This window comes from Equus przewalskii, chromosome 30 (genome assembly GCF_037783145.1).
Source record: "Equus przewalskii isolate Varuska chromosome 30, EquPr2, whole genome shotgun sequence".
Taxonomy (NCBI): domain Eukaryota; kingdom Metazoa; phylum Chordata; class Mammalia; order Perissodactyla; family Equidae; genus Equus; species Equus przewalskii.
The window spans coordinates 9,976,163-9,995,791 of record NC_091860.1 but is presented as its reverse complement, the minus strand read 5'-3'; the positions used below and the strand labels follow the sequence as shown (position 1 = coordinate 9,995,791).

Genomic DNA, 19,629 nt, shown 5'->3' with positions numbered 1-19,629 from the left:
TCTGGGCTTTGGTATTTATATTTTATGACGCTTACTCAGAACTCAAAAGCATGTGCTAGACTCCTGAACGTATAAATGATTACGTATCTTCTGTTCTATATCACCACACTAACTACTGTAACCTGCCTGTTAAAATCAAATATTGGTTCATGGTTCTGATTACAGGCACAAGTCTAAGGCAACAGAGCTTAGAACTGAGTCCAATCATGCGAAATTGCCATTTCCGGAAAATAGAAATGGTCAAAAATCAGCTCTAGAGCCCAGTAATCCCGAATCCACCTTTCACCTGCCAATGCTGGTGAGCGGCTCTACTCCAGGACTGCCCGGCTCCAATGCCAGCTCTTAAACTCTTTGAATATTATATCTGCATTTATCACCCTCATAACTTTAATATCTCTAAAACCCTGGGCTAAAACTCTCCTGTGTTGAACTTAGCTGCTTAGAAGCCTCTGCAAAGAGAAGCTGAAGGCTAAGTTTTAGAGTCTTTCAAATGGAATATATTTACTTTCCAAAAGTGACCTATGCCTAACAAAGTCCAGAAATTTGTGACTGTATGGAAATGAAATTGATAGATGAATGCACAGATCACCGCTTAACCAAACGAATATATTTTTTCCTTCAAGATAGTCTCTGTGGGAGCCTGTACACTCATCCCCAAGATGAGGTTATTGTTTAAAATATAGTTGGTACCATTGTTGGCATTGCCCTGATAGCGAGTTCATAGAAAACATCCTCATTATCTTATATTCACACCCCATAAATCTGTTTACCTTGAGGTCCTCCAATGAGAGGCCAGCACCATATCCACCGCATGTTCAATGTATTTTAATAGTGATGAAAACACCAAAAGGTATGACCACTTCATCGTAGTTTAAAGACAGACTTTCTGGAGCTAAACAACTCTGGCTGAATGCCGGGAGCGTTTACAGACTCGTTTAGCAGGAAAACGTTGGTTGCAAATATTCACTAGTAAATGGAAAGAAAAGCGGGATAAGCATGAAAAAAATCATTACGAATGCGATTGTATTTGGGTATTTGGAGACTATTCCATACTATTTGCTAAGTAATTCTTAAATTCTGCTATATGATTTTATGGAAATTCACTAAAATTTGAACGTGAAAGAGTGAAAGTGACTTTGGATCTGTCAGTTCAGTCCCATATGAGCCGTCTGTGTTTGAGGGTTTTCTCCTGCCTCGGGGTGCTCCAGGGGTGCCCTTCCGCGGGACCTCCGCAGGCAGCCATGTATCTGCATACTCTTCCTGGCTTTCTGGCTAATAAGAGAGAGAGTTGAGGAGTAGAAGGTGGACCCTTCTTTATTTCCTTTCCCTTCAGGAAGTTCCAGCACCCAGATCAGCCTGTGTGTCAGCCAATTCACAGCCTCCCGTCAACAGCAGCTATTACTATGGCCTCTTGGATTCTTCCCACGAAGTTAACTTTTGACCCAGGGGTCAGTGTCATACACAGGAGTTGGCTCTTTTTTGGAGTGTTCCTTATCCACAGCCACCTAGTTTAGCCAATCTCTGTGAAATGACAATATCATGATTCCATTTGACAGAGACCCTCAAAGTCAGCCCAACCCGAGTAGACTTTATGTGGCCATTTTTATTGATCTGCAGTAGACAAGCTGATAAATGTTCCCAATAAAACCTTGTTCCTGTGGATTCTCTTGCATTCTTGATCTTATAGACAAGCAGTTCTTAAACAGCCTTTGCCCACACCACAGTCATCTGATTACTGGAACAAGAAAGGCAGAAGAAGAACTGGTGGGCCAGAGATGTGCCTAGACTTTCATCATCTCTTTTAATTGTATAGCTACGAGCTCTATAGCCACACTTACTGATGGGGTATCTTCCATGGAGATGTTATTTGTTGGATGTGTTAAAGAAGAAAAAAGGTTAAAGATAATCAACACCAACACCCACTGAGTTTAGAGAAAGTGCAATGATGCAAGGATGCCTGGGAGAGGTGATAAACGCATGCATAATATTCTAGGAGTTCCGGAGCAAGCAGCCTGGGATTGGAGTAGGGCTGCTCACCAGCGTTGGCAGGATCCACTTGTATTCAGGATTGCTTGGCTCCAGAGTCAATTTTCAACTGATTCTGGCTAAAAAAAGAAGAAGAAGGCCATTTCACATGATTCAACGTCATGCTAAGCTCTGCAGCCTGAGGTTTGTCATTGGTGCCCACTCCATGTTCCAGGTCTTCCCCCTCCGACACCAACCCTCTCCACATGCCAGCGGTTGAGGGGCCTTTCCCTGGATCCTCTATTTTGCATTGTCCTTAAACTCTGTTCCCTCTCCCTGCATCACAATCCAATGTTCTCCACTTAGAGATCACACTTAAGAGTTGCTACAGCTTCAGGCATTACTCAGCTTCCACCCCCAGATCACAATTTAACCCAAAGGGATTCACAATAGGAGAATTTTAATTAGACTAGGAAAGCAGAGAGGATAGCTTGGGATAGATCTGTGGTGATGGGGGCACCTTTCTTAGACCCCAATTCTAATCACAGCCAGGTGGCTGCTACGTCATCTAGAGGAATGACCAACTTTTCATAAGGCCTCTTTTGGATGATTATGACAATGGAGAATATATTACATTGTTTTCCAGGTCACACTCAAGACGTGTATATTTTTGTTACTCATTTGGCAATGGCTTTAAATAGTGTACCTGGAGAGGCATTTTGAGAGCAGGGAGTTTACCTATGAGATAATTTCTCCTCTTTGTCAGCTGTGGGGCCATTTTTTGGCACAAGATGTATGCTGTTACGATATTGCAACCTACGGGGTTAAAAATAACTCATGATGTCAAACCCTCAGCCCAGGAGTGCTGCCCTCACAAGATAATCTGCCACGAGGGGGAGCAGGGTGGGTCAGGCCCAGAGCCTCAGTGGAGACAAAAATAGAGTGCTAATGGCCTGTGGTGACATGGAAGAGAGTGGGACGTAGACAGATATATTTATAAAGAAAAATGGCTCTAAGCATCTGCTAAATCCCCTTTCTCTTATTTTTCCTATGTCTATTTCTGGCTTCTCTTTCCATAGCACAAGCAGTTCCTCAAAATGAAGAGCCTTGCTCCTGCGTGCCCTGGCCTCCAACGGAGCTCTGAAGGAGGCAGGCCATGAATGATGATTGTCTGTGTCTGGAGTTTTAATTGAAAAACATTCCCAGAAATGGAAAGACTCACGGAGGAAGTGATCTCATCCTCATTGATTTCCCCATCTTTCAGTGTTGGGTCTCCATGGTGGAACCTAATACAGTAGCGCCCCTCAGTGGTGTCAGCTGGAACTGCAGGGGCAAGCTGGCTGGCTGCTAATGAGCTCTGTGACTAGGAGACAGAAGCCAGGGAGACAACATTTCAAAAGGTTAGGACTTCTCTCTGAGGGGAGCTGAGAGAAGCTTCTGCCTTCTGTGCTTCTCTCTAGACCCACATTTTACAGTTTATAATCCACTGGAAGTGGCTCCACTTGAGCTTCAGGTTTGTAACAGATACACAGGAGGAAGGTGAGGCAATGAAATGCTGCACATGAATTTGCAACTTCTGTCCAGAAACAGAAAAACTAAATGAAAATTGTGTTACCCTCCACTCAGATAAGATTCTTGTGAAGCCAAGTTTACTTGGGAAAATGTATTAATGGGATTCTTTTGTGCTCATCGTGTGTGACTCCACCTACAATATAAACACATTAATCACTGTGATCAATCATCCTAAAGATCTTAGAGTAAACTCATTCATCAAAATTCAATTTTTCTTCCTCTTTTTAAGGAAAAACCTCCTATATACAAATCCGAACTCAGAAAAGCAAAAGAGTAGATTGTGATTCTGCCTGTTGTGGCAGAGATAGAGATAAAAGTGCTCAAGGTTATTTATGTTCATATTTTTACTCCTACCTTTGATGCATCCACAAGAATAACATTTTATTTCTCCCCTTAATTTCCAAATTATAAACCTCGAGAATGTAAGTAAGGGATTTTATGAATTGCACAAGTCATGGGATTTGATCCCAAATCTAGATATATCTCTAAAGATTCTAACCAAAGAATTTGTTTGCCTCTCAGAGGAATAAGGGAAGGGATACCTCTGAAGCAGATGAGGGAAGCGTTCGCAATCCGTGTTTTCAACTCTGCCTGGTCAGGAGATGGAAGTATTGAAGCTTCTAGTGGTTAAAGAATAGCCTCGTAGAGAAGGTACCAAGAGAGGCCATGTGGCTTCCAAAACAAGACCTTGCAAGGTGACACCTGATGTGGTTCCAAGATGTCTTGGACCTGAAGCTTTCAAAATATGTTTTGCCAATTTCACAGGGGTGCTCTGACTCTTGGGGACAGAGTTGCATTAATGACACTTGAGAGGCTGATCTATAATCCAGAACTCCAAATATACAACAACAAATAAAACTGCCAAAATGAACTTGAAATGTTGTTTTTAGCTGATAAACATCTTCTCTCCTTAGAGAAAAGCCACATGGGGAAGATGGATTATAACTGGAAGGCAGTTTGGTGATCATGGCATCAAAGCATTGAGGGTGAGGGAGGAAATGGCATGATCCCAGCGGCTAATATCACTGAGCTATAATAACCTGGCTCACCATCTTGGCTGGGGTAAGCCTGCCAAACTTTCTGGGAGGCCTGTTGTCTTGGGTGGGGCTCTCCAGGAGCAGACAGACTCGGAGACAAGAATTCACACTCAAGTGATTTTTCAGAATGTGTTTCCAGGAAAAAGTGGTAGGTGAGTGGGGAAGTGGGACAGGAATGGGAAGTGAGCTAAGCAAGAGTGAGTTATCAAGCACAGTTGGGTTCAGTCCCACAGACAGCTCTGGAGACAATGGAGTTCCCACATCAAACTCTCAATCAAGGCGTAGGTTGCTGGAGACCTTACACTCCCAATACCCGCAGTCATTGGATAAGAGGCACCCAAGTGTGGAGGCAAAACAGGATCTGGCAACCTAAACTCAAAGTCAGCCCTGACCTAGTGTCAGCACTCAGACAAAGAGATGCAAGCTCTGGCTGCTGGAAATGAAAACACACCAGAAGACCAAGTGCACAAAAATGGAAAGGGATCCACGGGGATGTTCGTGGGGCACTGGCATGATCAGCTATATCTCTCTGGAAGATCTGTGCACCCTCCCCAGGACTGTTCTGGGCTGTCACAGCTTTACTCTCCACTACCTAAGGTTTTGAGCACCCCATAGAGGACAGTCCCTTCCTTAGCTATATCCTGCTCTCTGAACGTGGGGGTTCATAACCTATATCCACTCTTTTATCAATTATAACATAGAGTGACTTATCCGACATATACTTGAGCTTGATTTTTGCATGTCCACACATCCTTATTTTGTTCTCAGAGAAAAACCTTGTGATTATCACTCCAGGTACAAAGATCCTACACTGCATAGAGGGGGAACAAAGGGGATTGGGAACCACACTGTGGAGTTGGTCACATCTCCCAGTGGACCAGAATTATGGGACTAGGGGGTGAAAGTCATTTAAATAAAGAAGCTTACTGAAGTAAATGTTTACTGCGTCCTCCTCTTCTCTAAAAAGACAGTCACAGACTCTAAATATTTCATCTTTGACTTTGACAGACTGCGAGCAGAAATTACCCCCAGGAGAAAAGCCATGCAAGAAAAGGGGTAACGAGTGGAAAGCACCCCACAAAGACCCTTTGCCTGTGTGCCCAGGGGTCTTGGAACCCCACATAGATAGAGTCAGACTTGTCAAATCCTTTCTTCCTCAGCCTCAGGAAGGGAGCCCAACTTTACATATAATATTTTATCCAACACTTCCCCTTTCCCAACACACACATTTTCCACTCTGGAGGCATCCCATTCCCATTTCTGCTGCACTCCTGACCCCTTTTTTGGTGTAAAATTCTATTATTTTATTTCCAGGGAAAATTTTTCCTAACTAGTTTAAAGTGAAAAAGACATACTTTATGACGAAAGGACAAAAGTCTTTCTCAACCTAGATATTTCTAATACTCTCCCACAAGGGTCCAAAGTGGAAGATTATTTAAATCAGCCATTGGTGAATTTCTATCCAGCTTCCTGGACACAAAGGACAGAGCAACAGCTTGAGCTGGTTATCACCAGCTGGTTATCTCTTTTGCTTCAGATCAAAGAAGAAATGAAGAGAGGAAAGAAACGGTGCAGTTAGCAAGAAAAGGTTTCTTAATCTTGAGGGTAGATGGAAATACTCTCAGAGAGGGCTGCATTTCAGTATCAGCTCTGCTGAGCTGTACCAAGGCTTCTGAGCTCTGTTCCTCTCCTTCACCGAGTAACAGAGGAGAATTGGAAGTATTCCAGAACGTGCAGCTTCAAATCCTGTGCTAGGCCCCAGGAGCCAATGCTCAAACCCCACTGGGGTTAAGCAGAGGGAGGGTGAGCACCTGTGAGGTATGGGGTTGGGTTTCCTGACTTGTGCCCCTTGTTGCTATGGTTTGGGCCCAAGGGAAGTAAGTGGAGAAGAGGTTAGAGCTTTCCCTATTGACATCCAGGACCAGACAGTGAAAGTGCTCCTTATTCAAGATTTATAAGTCATGGTGGGGCTCATGCTAGGACTTAGTTTCCATAATTTCTTGTATGCTTTAAAGAAACTTTTACTAAAATCTCATTCCCATACTTTGTGGCCAATGCCCTGGCAATTTGGGAATTGGAGCCAGCCAATTGTGCTGACTGGTGAAGAGACCAATTCAGAGCTCAAGGTGAGGCCTCAAGTCCAACAAAGTGTGACACCCCCAGAAACTCTGAACCTCAGTATGCGTGGGTGCTTGCAACTCAAGGAGCCAGATGCCAATTTTTGTTTGTTTGCTTGCTTTTTGGTGAGGAAGATTAGCCCTGAGCTAACATCTGTTGTCAGTCTTGCTCTTTTGCTTGAGGAAGACTGTTGCTGAGCTAACATCTGTGCCAAACTTCCTCTATTTTGTATGTGGGACACCACCACAGCATAGGCTGATGAGCGGTGTGTAGGTCAGCACCCAGGATCTGAACCCACAAACCCTGGGCCACCTAAGTGGAACACGCAAACTTAACTACTAGCCACCAGTCCGTCCCCCCAAATGCCAATTTAGCATAGTCAAAATGTTGAGGATTTTTCTGCCTGGAATGCCTCCACCCTCCTCTTCCTTGCCCACTCTTCTCCATATGCCACCTCTGAGTCTATAACTCCTTTAAGATATTTAATATCCAACTCAAATCTTTATTTCTCTATAACTCCCCTGTCGCAAACCTTTCCATCCTTGGAGCCTTCATAACTTGAAATGATTTCCTATGAAATTTGTTTTTGTCTATCATGTAAGTGCCTTGACTTTACTTACTATCTCAACATCTATGGAGTACCTCTCTGTGCTTTCTATTCTTCATCATTAAATTGAGGATAATAATAACAGCACCTGCCTCTGTGGGTTGCCATGATGATGATATGAGGTGCTAGAACGGAACCAGACAAATGGTAAATGCTTTAAAAAGTTAGCAATTATGATGACAATGTTTATTGTTATTATAATAACCTGATGTGGTCTCAATAAATATTTTAGAATAAATGAATAGAAAAAAATAATTATTAATTACCCAGAAGCATGGGTGACTTGAAAACCCAATCAGTCCTGGGTCCCAGACGCCTCTAAGGATTATTCTGTCATCATCGCTTTCAACTGGAGAGTCCAGATTGTGTCTTGTTAGGTCTGTGTGGTGACCTCCAAAGAGTCACATGCCTGTTAGAATCCCAGGTAAAGTTAAATAGGAGAGACCCAAAGACACTGAAATCTCCTCAGAAGGAGGGGAAGTTTCCATTAGCTTTATCACTGTTGGCTCAGACTAATAGTGGTTTCTGCTGCCGTGGATGTTTCTTAAATCATATAAATTTGAGACTCTAGGAAATGACAAGGAGCCTTACTACTCAATTATAACACTGGTTGTTATATATAAACCCAGGAGACTTAGACCCTCTTGAAATTTTTTTTGAATAAGGGCTGACCATAATCACCTTATCAGTCATCACTGGTGTGTTCAGTTTGCATGATATTTGTTGGTTCTAGTGATTTTTTTTTTTGCATTATTCTATGTTACATGTTCTTTCTCCTTCAAGAAAAGGCAGTCAACTCTTAGAAGGAACTTGACCATCTGGATTTCTCTTGTATCCATTCTTTCATAGGATGTGACAGACCAGTGCGTTTCAAGCATTGGTGATGGGATCACGTGAGGACTTTGCTATAAATGCAGATGTCAGAGTCCATCCCCAGGCTTTCAGACTCAGTGGCACTGCCCAGAAATATGCATGTTAAACAGGACCCATAAGTTATTAGAAAGCAAGCATCCTCTGATCTTTGTGTTTAGAAACACTGTTTTCTGTAGAAATACATAGATGCTGTTTTACTGGAATATCATTAAGTTTATTGCTATCCGTGCATTAACTCATTCACCAAATATTTATTGAAAACTTATGCTGTGCAGTAAAGACACAGCACTTAAAAATAAAGAGAGTCCCCTTATCTCATGGAGCTTAAAATCTAGTCGATAGAGACAATTAGTAAAGAAATAAAGACACACACAGATGAGAGAGAAAGAGATCTTAGGACAGTTGGAGATAAGTTCTTTAAAGAAAAATAAAGTAAGTTACAAGAGATAGAGCACAACAGTTGGGAGGTTTATGTAGAGTGATTGGAAGATCTTTCTGGAAATGGGCGTTTGAGGAGAGATCTGAAAGAGTGAGGGAGTGAGCCCCAGAGCCGTATGGGAAAAGAGATTCCAGGCAGGGATAAAAGCAGGTGCTGTGGCCCTGAAGCGAGCATGTTCTTCAAGGGAGGAAGGAACACCGAGGAGGCCAGTGTGACGGGAGTAGCTTAAGCAACAAGACAGCACTGGAGATAGAATCAGAGAGGCATAGGGCCAGCTCATGATGGGCCTCGTAGACAACAGGAAGGACTTTGGGTTTTATTCTGAGCAAGATGGAAAGCCATGGGAGGATTTGAGCAGAAGAGAGATGTGACGAGACATGTTGAAAAGGATCACTGGGCTGCTGTGAGGAGAATGCAGATGAATGCCAAGAAGCCGATGGCGAGATCCAATGGCTTAAGAAAAGCCACAACGCATTCTGGTCTCCTTATCAGAAATGTCAAGGAAGGCAAATGTGATATAAGGGAAATGAAGAGATCCAGAAAACACACATTATAGGTTACCCAATGAGGATTCATAACCTCAAAAGTAATGTTTTAAAATTTCAGGGTGGATTTTTTTTAAAGCCAAAAAACACACTGAAACTCCTCCATGCCAAGCTTCCTTTTGAGTGGGGTGGATTCCGAGTTGATCACGTGACAGCTCCAAACAAGCACACGGATGGACAGAGAAACAGCTACCAGCCAGCTCGGCCCAACGTCAGCCTCTTCTAACCGAGGCTGGATTTGTTTGGCTAATCAATGCCCAATGGGCCATAAAATTCTAAAAGAAGCCATCCCAGAACCTTCTATTTCTTTTTCCTCTTCCTTTGCCTCACTTCTCCTCTTTTCCTTATTCCTCTCGTGTTCTTCCTGCTCATAAACACCATCATTGTTCTGAAAAATTGTGCACTCTTTTCAAAGAATCTAAGCAAAACTTAAAAGTACAAAAAAAAGAGAATTTTTTTTTTTAAAAAAAAAAGGCTACCACACAGAAACATTGACCATTAACAGTAAGCAAACTGACAGAAGGTTGCCCTGACTTGGTGGCTTAAAACAACACAAATGTATTACCTCACGGTTGTGTGAGCCACAAGTGTAACATCCTCTCCTTCAGTTAAAATCAAGGCGTCTGCAGGGCTACATTCCTTCCTGGAGGCTCTAGGAGTGAATCTGTTTCTTTGCCTTTTCCATCTTCTAGAGAATTCTTGCATTCCTTGGACTTTGTCCTCTTCCTCCATCTTCAAATCCAGCAATGTAGCATCTCTTGACCCTGAGTCTGTGGCCACATCTCTCTCTGATCATAGCCAGGAAAGGTTCTCCACTTATGAGGACTCACTTGATTTCACTGGCCCACCCAGGTAACCCAGGATAATCTCCCATCTCAAGGTCTATAACCTTCACCACATCTGTAAAGTCCGTTTTGCCATGCAAGGCAACATAGTCACAAGTCTGGAGATTCGAACATGGACATTTGGGGAGGGGTCATTATTCCGCCTACTAGGTAGATAGACAGAATGCTTTTGTAAAAATACAATATACTATATTCCTTATTTTTTAAAAGTACCAGGGCCGGTCCCATGGCCGAGTGGTTAAGCTCACGCGCTCTGCTTCAGCGGCCTAGGGTTTCACTAGTTCGGATCCCAGACACAGACATGGCACTGCTCATCAGGCCATGCTGAGGCAGCGTCCCACATGGCATGACCAGAGGCATTCACAACTAGAATCTACAACTATGTACTGGGGGTGCTTTGGGGAGAAAGAATTAAAAAAACAAAAAAAAAGATTGGCAACAGTTGTTAGCTTAGGTGCCAATCTTATTTTAAAAAAAAAAGTATTTAGTTTCACCTAAATTAACAGATTTCAGGACTAATTATTGCAGAGACACATGTTACAGTCATGCTGTGACATGTTAAAACAGCTGATATAACTATAGAAAGACAGATGAAAGCTTAGATCAAGGTCCAAAAATCTGCATCCAATGAAACAGGTATTGTACAAAATCTATGTAGTGTTAAAAGAAGCATAAATGGGATGTCCCTTTGTTGAAACATTAGCTAATTTATTTAAATTGATATTCCCTTTAATCTCTATTATCCCCCCCCCACCGCCAACCAACACCAAAAAAATAATGCTGTAAACTCATCTAGTTTTAGCTTTGAGTTTCCAAAAATTAGGCCAGATAGGAGTGGAAAGAAGTCAGGACGTATACAGTATCTGAGTCATAGCTAACTTTCCATTCCCTTTCATCTTCTCACTCCCTGCCACCATGATGGAGGAAGCCCTATAGTCATGCGATAAGGCCCGCTGGAAGAGAATTGAGGGCCCTGGCTGACAGCCCCAGGTGAGCTCCCAACTAGAAGCCAGTATCAACTGACAGCCAGGTTAGTACAAACATTTGGGACCATCCAGCCATCCCAGGGCTCCAGCCAACAAAGAACTACCTGAAGCAGGAGAACTACCACGTCAATCTGCAAAGTCGTGAGAAACAATATATTGCTAGTGCTGTTGACTTAAGCCACTAATCTGGGTGTGGTTTGTCATGCAGCAATTAAATAAATGAATGGTATGAAGATGCTGGTGTGAAGATGCCTCTGATAAATGTAGAGGAACAAGATATGCACAATGGTCCAACTTGGTATGTGACAGATACTATCTCATGTCTGCTCCACCATGATAGTTGTTCATAGCCAGAGGGGTCACTACAAAGCCAACGTGAATTTTTGTGGGGCACAGAAAACAGTAACTGTTGTGAAATTCACCCTAGAAATCTTCAAAAGGAAGTAGCAGAATGGGGGCTCCACAGAGCACTCTTCCCTCTCTAGCCATGTGCAGTTGGCGGCAAGGACAGCTTCCTCTTTGCCAGCTCAAATTTTAAAGTCATTTCCAGTTGTCATCCATGAGCTGTTTGAAAATGACATAGTTATTTCTTGGATCCCAGATGGGTTTGAGGTTTGGCCAGCTCTCTGGGTGGCATTGTAGTCTTTCCTAGACTTCTCCAAGGATGAGCTTGGAGACCCCCATGAGTGAGGAGACTCACATTCAAACATTTACTTAGAGTAACAGTTTAGCCACAGTGAAATTCACATTTCTATGGCCACTTTGGAGAAAAACAAGAATTCTGAGAACCAGTAAGGGTACGACAAGCCATATCTGAAGAGGATGGTAGAGAGAAAACGAATACCTCTATCACAGCAGCAAGGATGACCACCAGGGAAAGCATGGAGGACATCATGAAGAGGCTTTTGACATAAGAGGCTGTCACACAAATGGCAAAAGCTCAGGGAAGAACCATGTGCACATGGTCCCTGAGTTCCCCACCACCATCTGTAACAGCCTCTCCCAAAATCTAACAGTGCAACCAGCTGCAGGTCCGGAGTGTCAGGGGGGCTCCTGCTTTCTTTTTGAGGGAGGGCTGGGCCAGCGCCCTTGGCAACAACCTCCAACAGAGCCACATCCTGTCTGAGGCAGATCCGTCTCCCCAGGAGAGAGTCCAAAGGGCTTCGGTTCCCCAGCAACCCATCCTGTATTTCAGGGGAGAAAGGTAGGGGATTTCTGACCTCCAATCCTGACATGCAGAACCTGACTTCCCCGAGAACTTCCCCATCCAACCTGGGTCTTGAGATGCCTTATGTTTCCGCTATAACACTGGACTAGACCTCTGGACTATTTCCAGGACAATGTGGCTCTGTCCCGGATCTCAGCAAGCTTCCAGATAGTTTCTGGGGCCTGACGGTTGTGGAATGAGTCAGGCCAGATCCCCTCAATCTGTTGCTCCCCAGCACGGCTCAGCTTTTGGAGGGACACATGGCCCTGCCCCTGACTAAGGCATGGCTGTAGCCATTAGATGAATGAGCCACCTGTAGAAGAAAACATGCAAAACTATTCAGGTTTTATGCAGCTAAAAATCTGACCCATGACCTGTATGAAATGGAAAGGCTGTTCTAACAGTGGTTGTTTTTCTATGAGAGTTTGCCACCTTGTAGAACGGAATTTTCCCTAGGTTACAGTTGAATTTTAGTCACTCGTAGGAAATTTAAATTCTGATTGTAGTAAACAGGTTGTGAAATAATTAGAGTAAAACTACCTTGTCCATTGTCATTTTGTTTTTAACTTTTAAATGGCTACAGAAAGAAGCTTTTTTTCTGGGAAGAGGCAAGGGTGGTGGGCGATTCTTTGTGAAATTATGAAATACACGTAGACTGAATTGACACCAGGGAAAACAAAATGAACCAAGTGGAGGAGTGAGCTAGAGCAGGGAGTCCCAGGGCCCTGGAAGTGCATGAGAGGAGTGGAGGTGGTGCTGGCACCAGCGGCAGCAAGGATGACCTTGCCGGAGGAGAGAAGCAACCCTCTTGCTGCCTTGACCTGTGGGTCTCGGGAACTCCCTGTCTCAAGGTCCCCAGGCAACACCAGGAGGCTTGTGGGAGCCTCTAGGTTGAATCAAAGCCAGAACCAGCCACCTTAGGGTTGGTTAATCATGATGGAGTAGGCACCTCCGGCCAGAGCCTGGTTCTCAGGTGCCACTGCTCTCAGCTTGGGTGATGTTTACCCAGGGCGTTGAGTCTCCCCCCCTCCAGCCTCCACCCAGCCATTGTAGGAATGATCAGGGGCCCCCAAAACTCTGTGTGTCCCTGGGAAGAGCTCTGCTCCCTGCCCCCAGCTCTCAATCTTCAGGGCCACCGTCTGTCTTGAGACCATTTGGTGGTGTCTCATGATGTCCTTTTCCCTGTAGGAGTCGGTCTCCACAGGAGGGTGGACTCCCTGTCATCCTCCTTCCCTGTGGGCCTTTGCAGGGCTGCCACCTGATGCCACCTTCCATCAGTCTCATCTTTTGATACCCTTCCACTGCACCCTTTGGGATCATAGTCAGTCTTAGGCCAAAGCCCTGTATCCTCAGCCACCTCTCTGAAGGGTCCCTTTACTGTTTTGCTCCTGAGGCCACTGCCTCTTACAGTCCCCTCAAGGGGCAGCTGTCTACTCTCCACACAGGCCTTGGAGGAAGGGTAGGCCCCCTCCATGCCCCTCTTAGCAACTCCAGACCACTTTCCCTTTCCCCTGTAAAATTCTCATGTCCTCAGTCTCCCACCCACCACCCCTCCTTGCTGCAGCCCTTTACAGATCACTGAGTCATCCTGCCCCTCATTGCCCCATGAGGGCAACTCCTTCTTCCCTGGCACTCCCTTCAGCACCACTCATTGGAACTCGTGGTGACTTAGTATCCACAGATGCCCTGGCCCCTCCCGTCCTTCCCTTCCTCTCTTCCAGGGATCTGTGAGCACCTACTCAGCCTCTCTCTCCCTCATGCCCTGCAGTGTGTCACCCCCATGCCACCATCCCTCCACAGTCTCAACTGCAAACACTCTACTCTCAGCACATTCTTCTTTTCTTGAACTCACTTAGTTTACTCTCCTGGCTTTAAGAATTCTTTGACCATCTTTTGACTTTTTGTGTTTCACTTGACTTTGAGGCCCTACCCTCTTGGAGAGAATGTGGGCAGGTCTAGAAACCTGGGGAAAGTTTTGGAGTTGTAGATGTGGAATTGTTGGCGTGGGGGAGAAGGGGGTTTGGAGATGGTGGAGACAGAAAAGAGTTCAAGGAAAGGTCAGAGAAAGGTGTGCTCAGTTTGTGATGAGATTAAGATCAGCCTGCTGAAATTAAGGGAGAAAAATTGGCTATAACCTTGAAAAAGTCCAATGCAATCAGATTAAATGTAGGGCCCAGCTTAAGCTCCAATTCATGCATGAAGCATTTGCTGACTGTTCCAGTCTCTAGGGCATTTTTGATGGCCTCAGCCTCATGCATTTATTAATTATCTGACATGTGTCACCTGCCATGTTGGACTCTGGGCAAAGCAAATTGAGATGTGGCTCCTGCCATCAAGGTGACTAACATCTATCAGAAATAAGAGATCAAAATTGTTAATATTATCTTAGAGGTATGTGTTGAGACCATGAAAGAAAAGAGGAAGTCATCTAAATTGGATAGGGAGGTCATAGAAGGTTCCTGAAGCATGAGATGTTTTAGCTGAGTTTTGAGGGAAATTAGGAGTGTACTGGACAACAAAGTCTCAGAATGCTTGCCACACCCACCCCTCACTCTGAGCCCCCTCACCCCTGGCTCTGCTGTTGCAAAGATTTGTATAACAGAACCCAACCCCCCAGCCCATCGCCAATCCATAGCAGCCACAGGAAGCCAGCATCTTTCCATAAAGCCTGGCTCAGAAAGGCCAACCGGATGGTGGTTTTGAGAATTTGGAATTGATAAGCACAGAGAGACTGAGTCAGCAGAGAGGTCAGAAGCACTAAGGGTGCCGTGAAATAGAGGCTGGGCCATGATGACCCACAGCCCCGTGAAAGCTACAGTTATGAGGAGAGAGAAATGCACGGGGCTGAGGAAGCCAGGAGACAAAGAGAAGGGGGTGGAGCTGCTGCACCGAGAGAAGCAGAGATGCCACAAGAGAGACCCAGAGCCTGTGGGGAACATGGGAAGAGGGTGGGACCTTGTGTTGTTACCCTCACCTTTCCAGCTTCGGTCCCCCAATCCTTCCCTTCAAAAAATCCCTTTTATTAAGGCTTAAAATGATCTAACAAATATACTTCCAAGTATATCCCCAAAGAAAAATTTTGCACATGAGCACAAGGAGACATCTACAGTAATGTTCATTGGAGAAAAGTCAGCCATTAACCAAAGGATAAATAACTAATTGTGATATTTTTATGTGTTTGACTAGGATTCAGAAGTAAAAAGAGTGAATAAATCTTATTTATAGATGATAGATAGATAGATAGATAGATAGATAGATAGATAGATAGATAATGTATGTACACATACAGATACCAGCGCTGGTGGCCTAGTGGTTAAGATTCGGCACTCTTACCACCAAGATCCGGATTCCTTCCCTGTCTGGGAACCACACCACCCACCTTTCAGGTGTCATACTTTGGGGGCTGTGTGTTGCTGTGATGCTGAAAGCTCTGCCAGCAGTATTTCCAATACCAGCAGGGTCACCCACGGTGGACAGGTCTCAGTGGAGCTTCCAGACTAGACAGACTAGGAACAAGGACCTGGCCACCCACTTCTGAAAAAATTGGCCATGAAAACCCTCTGAATAGCAATGGAGTATTGTGTGATAGAGTGTCAGAAGGTGAGAGGATAGCACAAAAAGACTGGGCAGAGTTGTACACAGGGTCACTAGGAGTCAGAATCAACTCCATGGCCCTAACAACAACACATAGAGATACATCACACGCATCACACACTCATATACATCCACAGGGATAGATCCTAAACTATAATGACGATTTTAAAATCACATTGAAGCTATATATAATACTACTTCTACAAATTTAAAACAAGAGTGCATATTACTTGTTCTGGATATACATATATATGTAGCTGTAATAAAAATTAATTTGAATGTTATAATCTAAATTTGACGTAATAGCTGCCTCAAAGAATAATGGAATAATTTGGGGAAACAAAATATTTGTTAACTTTATAAAGCTTAATTAATTTCATGATTTAATAAGAATTAAATGAATTTTTTAAAAAAGAATGCTTCACTGCATGTAACTCCAACATAAATCCTTGAATTTTTTTTTTAAATTAATTTCTGGCCATTGTTCCCTTTCTAAAAAGATTCTTTGTTTCATTATAGGGTCCATGAAAATGAGTCCTTTAAATAGCAAGCTCCTTTATTATAACTAAAAGTATTTAATTTACAAAAATTAAAAATACATACATCTATTCAAGAGCCCATCCAATAAATTTTTTGGTTAAAATTTTTTTGGCAGATACATCTTTGCTTCCCTAATTTCTACCTCCTCTTCTGCTGGGTTTGTGATCGACTTTGAAATACACTATAAAATAAAAGTCCGTAACAAAATTTTTATAAAAAAGAATTCAATCAAATGTGACCAACAGTCAAAACTGTTAATTTTTAATAGTTTTTAAATATAAGAAAATGAACAGAGTGAAATTGAACAGAAAGGAATCAAGAAGAAAATTCAGTCACCTGGCTGGATGAGGAGGTCAAAAACAAGGGCATTGACTTGAAGAGGAAGGGAGGAAGAAATGAAGAAATGACCTCAGAAAGAGAGAAAACACACTGGCGAATGTTTGAATGTGGGACTCAGTGAGGGGGAGAAGTGTAATTTGGCTCTGAGCTCTCTGGCTGTACTGATGCTGATATATGAAGGACAGAACATGGAGCAGATTTGGGGAGGAAGATGATTAATCTGGCTTTAGATATCCTGAGTGTGAAGGTACCCATGTTTCACCCACGTGGGAGATGTGTAGTAGACGCATTCCAAGTAGGAACATAGATTCGGAGTCATTTGCATCAAAGTTGCATTTGAAGCCAAGGAACTAACATGGGTGACCCAGGGAGAGCATCTGGAGTGACAAGAACAGATGCCAAAGGATGGAACATTGTGCTAAAAATGGACTAGAGGTGGCCAGAAAAGGAGTTTGTGAGGTAGGTGATGAGAAATAGTGCACAACACCCTGAGAGAATGCTTTGCAGAGGACCAGGAAAGTGAGCTCCTGAAAGAGGGGCGCTAAACCATCAGGAGGAAATGGACAAGGAAACACGAGTAAGTGTTTATTCAGTTTGGAGGTACCAGGGATGAGCCACAGAATCTCCTTCTTTGGCCAATGTTAGTCAATGGCTCTGGACCTCCCTTCTTTGTAAAGGCTACTTATAAACATAAGTCCTCTAAGGATCTAGACCTAAGAGTGAAGGAGTTACAGTGAGACCCTCCCTTGTATGTGCCCAGTCCTTTTCTTCAGTTTGCAACATTTTTCGTGACACTCCTTACCTTCATTGCTAACATTATTCTAAACATCTTCCTTGGGTTACGGGATGAATTGTGTTTTCCCCCAAATTCGTATATGGAAGCCCTAACACCTAGTACCTCAGAATGTGATTGTAATTGGAGATAGGATTTTTCAAGAGGTAATTATGCTAAAATGAGACCAATAAGGGGGGTCCTAATCCAAGAGGACTGGTGTCCTTATAAGAAGAGAAGATGAGGACACACACAGAGACACCAAGAATATGCATGGAGGAAAGACCGTGTGAGGACGCAGGGAGAAAGTGGCCATCTGCCCACCAAGGAGAGGGGCCTCAGGACAAACCAACCCTGCCCACACCCTGGTCTTGGACTTCCAGTCTCTAGAACTGTGAGAAAATAAACTTCTGTTGTTTATACTACCTAATCTGTGGTATTTCGTTATGGCAGTCTTGGCAGACTGACACAGGAAGGAGGCAGAAGTTCTGCCAAGCAGCCAGGTCTGCCTGGCTGTGTTGCTCTGAAGGTGCGTGTGTACCAGAGGAAGATGGATGTGCACACGACGAGCTTGTAGATCCAGTGGCCGTCTCTAAAACCAAAGAGGGCAGGAGTAAGGGATGAGGTCAGAAAGACAGCAGAGGGATCAGATTATGTAGATCACTTTAAGAACATCTCTGTTGAATTTTTATTTTAAGTTACAATATCTTGGCTTGATAAACCGCTAAAAAATAGGAAGCACAAATACCCATTTAATTGCGTTAATTTTAAAGGCCATGCATCCTTGTGCTTCTTCAGAAAGGTCAACAAAAGGCAAATGACACAAAGCTGGAATGCCAGGCAGAGGAGTTGGACGCTATCATACCTGAAGACTGTAAAGGCGTTTTGGCAGGAATAGCCTTGAATAATGGGTGTAATTTGAGGAGGGTCAAGAAAAGGAAGGATGGTGGTGGGGGGCGCAGCAGAGGACATTCCCACTCCCAGCTCCCAGCATGCCTTCCTGTCCAATTCCCCCACTCCCTCAGCCCCTCACATCAGCACTGCCCCCAGCACCAAACTTTAGAAGAATTGATCTGCCCTCTCCAGCCAGACGTCTCACCACTGGGACCCTGGGACGCTCGGACCCTGGAATGATCTACTCCAACAGTCTCAAGTCAGCTCCAGCCTCTCTGCTGTCTCTCACCAGGGTCCATCCTCTGGAGGGCCAAGCAGGCTACCAGCGTGCGTACCCCGAGGCCGGAGAGTCAGGGGCTTCAGAGAGAACTTGGTTGTGAAGCTGGGATAGCCACACACTGAAGCCACCTCACCAGGCAGGAGGGAGCCAAAGGTGACAAGAGAAGGGACTGCGTGGAAAGCCAGGGGCACAGAGGCCGGTTGTCCTTGCAGGTGACCATTCTGGCACTTAACATTGAGGAATCTGAGTTCTGAACACACACCTGACATTCCATGTCATTGTGAAGCTCTATTTGTCAAGGGAGGAGGAGAAGATATATTTTATATAACTTTTTGTGGCTTGATCTATCATTTTCAATATTGGACAAGTGGTATGTGGATCTCCATTTGTACATATTGGGGGCAGCCCACCCTCATCTGGGCCTCTCTCCTAGGCCATTAATCCCATAGCCAAGACCCCACTAGGATCAATCCTAACGACTCGTGCTTATTCATTTTCCCTTTATTTTAGATCATTATATCTAAATTCGTCACTTCCTCCTTAAAGCATTAAATGGTGATATTCTCAACCAACTTTTTATGAGTAAATATTGGGATTTGTGATCTTTGCCCTTTGTTTACACATCTGAAGAAGCAAAAGGATGGGCACCCTTTGGTTATTAACTCAATGATGTGGCATTTGCCTGCTCCTTCGCTATTTTTCAATCCCCTACCAAGCCACACTGTGCCACCGTTGTTTTCTGAGCCTACTACCACAGGGATCCTACTTAAACAGAGACGTCAATCTTGCTTTCAATTAGTTTGGAAGCATGAGGACACAAGGACGCCCAGTCGTCTCAGCCTGGCCATCAAGTTTGCAGTTTTATTTGCAGTAACAGAGTCTGGTCAGCAGATGGCAACGAACATCTTGCAAGAAAAAAAAATTATCTAGGTTGAGTTAAAAATAAAGGGAAAGAAAACAGGACATGTGGAGAAGCAGGCTGCTACAAAATGCGGTCTATCTTGTAGGTCAGGGAA

The 19,629-nt window shown here is 44.0% G+C and overlaps 1 long non-coding RNA gene across 2 annotated transcripts in view; it reads right to left on the bottom strand.

The window, feature by feature from the left end:
• LOC139080473 (uncharacterized) overlaps nucleotides 1–18,854 on the bottom strand; it is a 28,244-nt gene extending 9,390 nt beyond the window's left edge. The window contains exons 1-4 of one of the 2 annotated variants that reach the window (XR_011535005.1): nucleotides 18,623–18,854; nucleotides 3,188–3,328; nucleotides 2,038–2,101; nucleotides 771–966 (exon numbers count right to left, since the gene is read on the bottom strand). This is a non-coding gene — a long non-coding RNA (uncharacterized lncRNA). Of the gene's footprint in view, nucleotides 1–770; nucleotides 967–2,037; nucleotides 2,106–3,187; nucleotides 3,329–18,622 lie in introns of both variants that reach the window. The other variant, XR_011535006.1, reaches the window with a different exon arrangement.
• Nucleotides 18,855–19,629: the final 775 nt, after the last annotated feature.